This window comes from Leuresthes tenuis, unplaced genomic scaffold (genome assembly GCF_036924035.1).
Source record: "Leuresthes tenuis unplaced genomic scaffold, fLeuTen1.0.hap1 SCAF_23, whole genome shotgun sequence".
In the NCBI taxonomy this organism is placed as follows: Eukaryota; Metazoa; Chordata; class Actinopteri; order Atheriniformes; family Atherinopsidae; genus Leuresthes; species Leuresthes tenuis.
Genome location: NW_027325377.1, coordinates 12,821,784 through 12,829,092, shown reverse-complemented (window position 1 = coordinate 12,829,092; position 7,309 = coordinate 12,821,784). Strand labels below are relative to the sequence as shown.

Here is a 7,309-nt window from a genome sequence, read left to right as displayed (position 1 = left end):
TCTGCTCTTGTGAAAAAGCTAACAGCGGTGCAGGATGGAAGTTTCTTTTAGTCTGCTGAGAAAAGAGAGTGAATGCGAAGTAGACTTTAACACGGCTCTGGGAGCGAGCCGAGTGCGGGCTAACCAGGAGAAATGCTTGAAAGAAACGCGACACCGAATGAGCGGTCAGAACAAAGCCTCAATACGGTGTTCCTGTGGTGTTTTTATAAAATGCGGTGAAAATAAAGGTGTGAATGCCCCATAGAAAACTAAAAGGTGGAGCGGAAGTGTTCGGCTGCAAGAAGGTGTGAATGTCCGACTATATTTGGTGAAAAGCAGGTGAAGCAAGGTCTGAATGCCCAACCTTACATCATCAAAAGCGAGATCAGAGGTTTTTGGCTGCAAGAAGGCCATAGTTTGCCAAAAGCGGGTAAGGTGCGAATGACCGACTAAATATCAACAAAAGTGGGGGCGGAGGTCTTCGGATGCAAGTGGGTGTGAATATCCCACCATACAAGTATGGTGGAGAGGAAGCTGTGAATGGCCGACCATAGTTTGCAAAAAGCGGGTGAGAAAAGGTGCGAATGTCCAACCATACATGATCGAAACAGGGAGCGGAGGTGTTTGGCTGCGACAAGGTGTGAATGTCCACCCATAATTAATGAAAAGCGGGCAACAAGTAGGTTCGAATGCCATACCATACATCATCAAAAGCAGGAGTGGATGTGTTCGGCTACAAGAAGGTTTGAATGTCCGAGCATAGTTTGTAAAAAGCGGGTAAGAAAAGGTTCGAATGCCCGAACATACACCATCAAAAGAGGGAGCGGAGGTGTTCCGCTGTAAGACGGTGTGAATGTCCGAACATAGTTGGTAAAAAGTGGGTATGAAAAGGTGCGAATGCCCAAATTCGGCTGCAAAAAACTGTGTTCGGCTGCAAAAAGGTGTGAATGTTCGACTAAAGTTTGTAAAAAGCGGGTAAGACAAGGTGCGAATGCCTGACAATGTATGATCAAAAGCGGGAGCGGAGGTGTTCAGCTGCAAGAAGGTCTAAATGTCCATAATTAATTGCTAGAAAACATGAAAGAAAATTTTCGAAAATCAATCCGCACATGATCATAAGTGGGAGAGGAGGTGTTCAGCTGCAAGAAGGTGTGAATATCCTACCATAATTGCTGAAAAATGTGTTAGAAACGGTAAGAATCCCGGACCATACCTCATCAAAAGCTAGAGAGGTGGTGTTCGGCTACAAGTAGGTGTGAATATCTGACTAAAGTTCAAATATATTAACAAAAGCGGGAGGAGAGGTCTTCGGATGAGTGGTTGAGAATTTCCAACCATAATCTATAAAATGCGGTGAAAAAAAAGGTGTGATAGAAACCTAAAAGGTGGAGCGGAAGTGTTCGGCTGCAAGAAGGTGTGAATGTCCATCTATAGTTGGTGAAAAGCAGGAAAAGCAAGGTCTGAATGCCCAATCTTACATCATCAAAAGCGAGATCAGAGGTGTTTGGCGGCAAGAAAACGGGTAAGGTGTGAATGACCGACTAAATATCAACAAAAGTGGGGGCGGAGAGCTTCGGATGCAAGTGGGTGTGAATATCCCACCATACAAGCTGTGATTGGCCGACCATAGTTTGCAAAAAGTGGGTGAGAAAAGGTGCGAATGTCCAACCATACATGATCAAAACAGGGAGCGGAGGTGTTTGGCTGTGACAAGGTGTGAATGTCCACCCATAATTAATGAAAAGCGGGCAACAAGTAGGTTCGAATGCCCAACCATACATCAACAAAAGCAGGAGTGGATGTGTTTGGCTACAAGAAGGTTTGAATGTCCGAGCATAGTTTGTAAAAAGCGGGTAAGAAAAGGTGCGAATGCCCGACAAAGTATGATCAAAAGAGGGAGTGGAGGTTTTCGGCTACAAGAAGGTTTGAATGTACGACCATAGTTTGTAAAAAGCGGGTAAGAAAAGGTGCGAATGCCCGAACATACACCATCAAAAGAGGGAGCAGAGGTGTTACACTTGAAAGACGGTGTGAATGTCCGACCATAGTTGGTAAAAAGTGGGTAAGAAAAGGTTCGAATGCCCGAATATATACCATCAAAAGCGAAAGCGGAGGTGTTCGGCTGCAAGAAGGTGTGAACGTCCGACCAAAGTTTGTAAAAAGCAGTTAAGAAAAGGTTCGAATATCCAACCAAACATAATCAAAAGTGGGAGCAGAGCTGTTCGACTGCAAGTAGGTGTGAATATCCACCCATAATTCCTGAAAAATGGGTAAGAAAAGGTGCGAATGCCCAACCATACATCATCAAAAGAAGAAGTGGATGTGTTCTGCTACAAGAAGGTTTGAATGTCCGAGCATAGTTTGTAAAAAGTGGGTAAGAAAAGGTTCGAATGCCAAAATATACACCATCAAAAGCGGAAGCCGAGGTGTTCGGCTGCAAGTAGGTTTGAATGTCAGATCATAATTTGTAAAAAGCTGATGAGAAAGGTGTGAATGACCGACAATAATTGCTGAAAAATGTGTTAGAAAAGGTAAGAATGCCGGACCATTCATCATCAAAAGCGGGAGAAGAGGTGTTCGGCTGCAAGAAGCTGTGAATGTCCAGCCATAATAACTCAAAAACGGGTAAGAAAAGGTAGTATTGCCAGACCATAAATGATCAAAACAGGGAGCGGAGGTGTTCCGCTGTAAGAAGGTGTGAATGTCCCACCATAATTGGTAAAAAGCGGGTAAGAAAAGGTTAAAATACCCGACTGTACACAATCAATAGCGGGAGCGGAGTTGTTTGGCTACTAAAAGGTGTGAAAGTCCGACCATGGTTTGTAAAAAGCGGGTAAGAAAAGGTGCGAATGCCGGACAATGTATGATCAAAAGAGGGAACGGAGGTTTTCGGCTGCAAGAAGGTCTAAATGTCCAACCATAATTTGTAAAAACCGGGGAAGAAAAGGCTCGGAAGCCCGACTATACACCATCAAAAGCGGGAGCGGAGGTGTTCAGCTGCAAGAAGGTCTGAATGTCCATCAATAATTGCTAGAAAACATGAAAAAAAATGTTCGAATATCCAACCGCACATGATCATAAGTGGGAGAGGAGGTGTTCAGCTGCAAGAAGGTGTGAATGTCCACCCATAATTCCTCAAAAATGGGTAAATAAAAGGTGCGAATGCCCAACCATATATCATCAAAAGCAGGACTGGATGTGTTCGGCTACAAGAAGGTTTGAATGTCCGAGCATAGTTTGTAAAAAGCGGGTAAGAAAAGGTTCGAATGCCCGAACCTACACCATCAAAAGAGGGAGCGGAGGTGTTCCGCCATAAGAAGGTGTGAATATCCGACCGTAGTTGGTAAAAAGCGGGTAAGAAAAGGTTAAAATACCCGACTGTACACAATCAATAGCGGGAAGGGATGTGTTCGGCTACAAGAAAGTGTGAAAGTCCAACCATGTTTTGTAAAAAGTGGTGAAGAAAAGGTGCGAATGCCCGACAATGTATGATCAAAAGAGGGAGCGGAGGTTTTCGGCTGCAAGAAGGTCTGAATGTCCAACGATAATTTGTAAAAACTGGGGAAGAAAAGGCTCGAAAGCCCAACTATACACCATCAAAAGCGGGAGCAGAGGTGTTCAGCTGCAAGAAGGTCTCAATGTCCATCAATAATTGCTAGAAAACATGAAAGAAAATTTTTCGAATATCAAACCGCACATGATCATATGCGGGAGAGGAGGTGTTCAGCTGTAAGATGGTGTGAATGTCCACCCATAATTCCTGAAAAATGGGTAAAAAAAGGTGCGAATGCCCAACCATACAACATCAAAAGCAGGTGTGAATGTCATCATAATTTGCAAAAACCTGATGAGAAATGGTGAGAATGCCCGACTATACACCATCAAATGCGGGAGCGGAGGTGTTCGGCTGTGAGTAGGTGTGAATGTCCGACCATACTTGCTGAAAAATATGACAAAGCAGTTTTCACTTGGTTTGAGTGAAGGAATTCATTTTATATCAAAATCCGAAATTGTGTAGAACTCGTGGAAATAAGTTTATTCTCAGATTCCTAAAGGTTTAGTGTTGTTCTTTGGTATACTGCAAAGTAATACTTTCTATTTTGTTGAAACCCATTCAGACATGGATAAATATGAAGGACAAAGCAGTTTTAACTTGGTTTGAGTGAAGGAATTCATTTTATATCAAAATCCGAAATTGTGTAGAACTGGTGATAAGAAGCTTATTCTCGGATTCCTAAAGGTTTAGTGTTGTTCTTTGGTATACTGCAAATTAATACTTTCTTTTTTGTTGAAACCTATTCAGACATGGATAAATATGAAGGACAAAGCAGTTTTAACTTGGTTTGAGTGAAGGAATTAATTTTATATCAAAATCCGAAATTGTGTAGCTGGTGATAAGAAGCTTATTCTGGGATTCCTGAAAAGGTTTAGAGTTGCTCTTTCCTATCCTGCAAAGTACAACGTTCTTTTTTGTTTAAAGCTATTTAGACATGAATAAATATGAAGGACAAAGCAGTTTTAACTTGGTTTGAGTGAAGGAATTCATTTTATATCAAAATCCGAAATTGTGTAGAACTGGCGATAAGAAGCTTATTCTCGGACTCCTAAAGGTTTAGTGTTGTTCTTTGGTATACTGCAAAGTAATACTTTCTTTTTTGTTGAAACCTATTCAGACATGGATAAATATTAAGGACAAAGCAGTTTTAACTTGGTTTGAGTGAAGGAATTCATTTATATCAAAATCCGAAATTGTGTAGAACTGGTGATAAGAAGCTTATTCTCGGATTCCTAAAGGTTTAGTGTTGTTCTTTGGTATACTGCAAATTAATACTTTCTTTTTTGTTGAAACCTATTCAGACATGGATAAATATGAAGGACAAAGCAGTTTTAACTTGGTTTGAGTGAAGGAATTCATTTTATATCAAAATCCGAAATTGTGTAGAACTGGTGATAAGAAGCTTATTCTCGGATTCCTGAAAAGGTTTAGAGTTGTTCTTTCCTATCCTGCAAAGTACAACGTTCTTTTTTGTTGAAACCTATTCAGACATGAATAAATATTAAGGACAAAGCAGTTTTAACTTGGTTTGAGTGAAGGAATTCATTTTATATCAAAATCCGAAATTGTGTAGAACTGGTGATAAGAAGCTTATTTTCGGATTCCTAAAGGTTTAGTGTTGTTCTTTGGTATACTGCAAAGTAATACTTTCTTTTTTGTTGAAACCTATTCAGACATGGATAAATATGAAGGACAAAAGCAGTTTTAACTTGGTTTGAGTGAACGAATTCATTTTATATCAAAATCCGAAATTGTGTAGAACTCGTCAATCGACGCTTATTCTCGGATTCCTGAAAAGGTTTAGAGTTGTTCTTTCCTATCCTGCAAAGTACAACGTTCTTTTTTGTTTAAAGCTATTTAGACATGAATAAATATGAAGGACAAAGAACTTGGTTTGAGTGAAGGAATTCATTTTATATCAAAATCCGAAATTGTGTAGAACTCGTGAAAAGAAGATTATTCTCGGATTCCTAAAGGTTTAGTGTTGTTCTTTCCTATCCTGCAAAGTACAACGTTCTTTTTTGTTTAAAGCTATTATGACATGGATAAATATGAAGGACAAATCAGTTTTAACTTAATCGGTTTCAACAAAATAGAAAGTATTACTTTGCAGTATACCAAAGAACAACACTAAACCTTTAGGAATCCGAGAATAAATTTATTTCCACGAGTTCTACACAATTTCGGATTTTGATATAAAATGAATTCCTTCACATTTTTTTTCATGTTTTCTAGCAATTATTGATGGACATTCAGACCTTCTTGCAGCCGAACACCTCCGCTCCCTCTTTTGATCATACATTGTCGGGCATTCGCACCTTGTCTTACCCGCGTTTTACAAACCATGGTCGGACTTTCACACCTTCTTGTAGCAGAACACATCCACTTCTTCTTTTGATGATGTATGGTTGGGCATTCGCACCTTTTCTTACCCATTTTTCAGGAATTATGGGTGGACATTCACACCTATTTGCAGTCGAACAGCTCTGCTCCCACTTTTGATTATGTTTGGTTGGATATTCGAACCTTTTCTTAACTGCTTTTTACAAACTTTGGTCGGACGTTCACACCTTCTTGCAGCCGAACACCTCCGTTTCCGCTTTTGATGGTATATATTCGGGCATTCGAACCTTTTCTTACCCGCTTTTTACCAACTATGGTCGGACATTCGCACCATCTTACAGCGGAACACCTCCGCTCCCTCTTTTGATGGTGTATTTTCGGGCATTCGCACCTTTTCTTACCCGCTTTTTACAAACTATGGTTGGACATTCAAACCTTCTTGTAGCCGAAAACCTCCACTCCCTCTTTTGATCATACATTGTCGGGCATTCGAACCTTTTCTTACCCGCTTTTTACAAACTATGCTCGGACATTCAAACCTTCTTGTAGCCGAACACATCCACTCCTGCTTTTGATGATGTATGGTTCGGCATTCGAACCTACTTGTTGCCCGCTTTTCATTAATTATGGGTGGACATTCACACCTTGTCGCAGCCAAACACCTCCGCTCCCTGTTTTGATCATGTATGGTTGGACATTCGCACCTTTTCTCACCCGCTTTTTGCAAACTATGGTCGGCCATTCACAGCTTCCTCTCCACCATACTTCTATGGTGGGATATTCACACCCACTTGCATCCGAAGACCTCCGCCCCCACTTTTGTTGATATTTAGTCGGTCATTCGCACCTTACCCACTTTTGGCAAACTATGGCCTTCTTGCAGCCAAAAACCTCTGATCTCGCTTTTGATGATGTAAGGTTGGGCATTCAGACCTTCTTGCAGCCGAACACTTCCGCTCCACCTTTTAGTTTTCTATGGGGCATTCACACCTTTTTTTTCACCGCATTTTATAAAAACACCACAGGAACACCGTATTGAGGCTTTGTTCTGACCGCTCATTCGGTGTCGCGTTTCTTTCAAGCAATTCTCCTGGTTAGCCCGCACTCGGCTCGCTCCCAGAACTGTGTTAAAGTCTACTTCGCATTCACTCTCTTTTCTCAGCAGACTAAAAGAAAGTTTCGTCTTGGGCTCCCTGAAACTTCCATCCTGCACCGTTGTTTGCTTTTTCACAAGAGCAGAGGAGAGCGCACCGTTCCCAGGGGCACTACAGTACCGGGTCGATGCTTGGAGTGAACGGAGCAAGCTCCTTTTACAACTCCTATTGATACAAATCCATTTAATATGTAGTCCTCGCATAGAGGACACATCAGACATTAAACTAATAAGAACAGATACTACACTTGATCTTAGCCAAAAGGCCGAGAAGCGAT

The 7,309-nt window shown here is 41.3% G+C and overlaps 1 non-coding gene across 1 annotated transcript; it reads right to left on the bottom strand.

Annotated features, from left to right (window-relative positions):
* Positions 1-7,118: 7,118 nt before the first annotated feature.
* LOC140283314 (U2 spliceosomal RNA) lies at positions 7,119-7,309 on the bottom strand. The gene has a single exon (XR_011910021.1). It is a non-coding gene; the product is annotated as a U2 spliceosomal RNA (small nuclear RNA).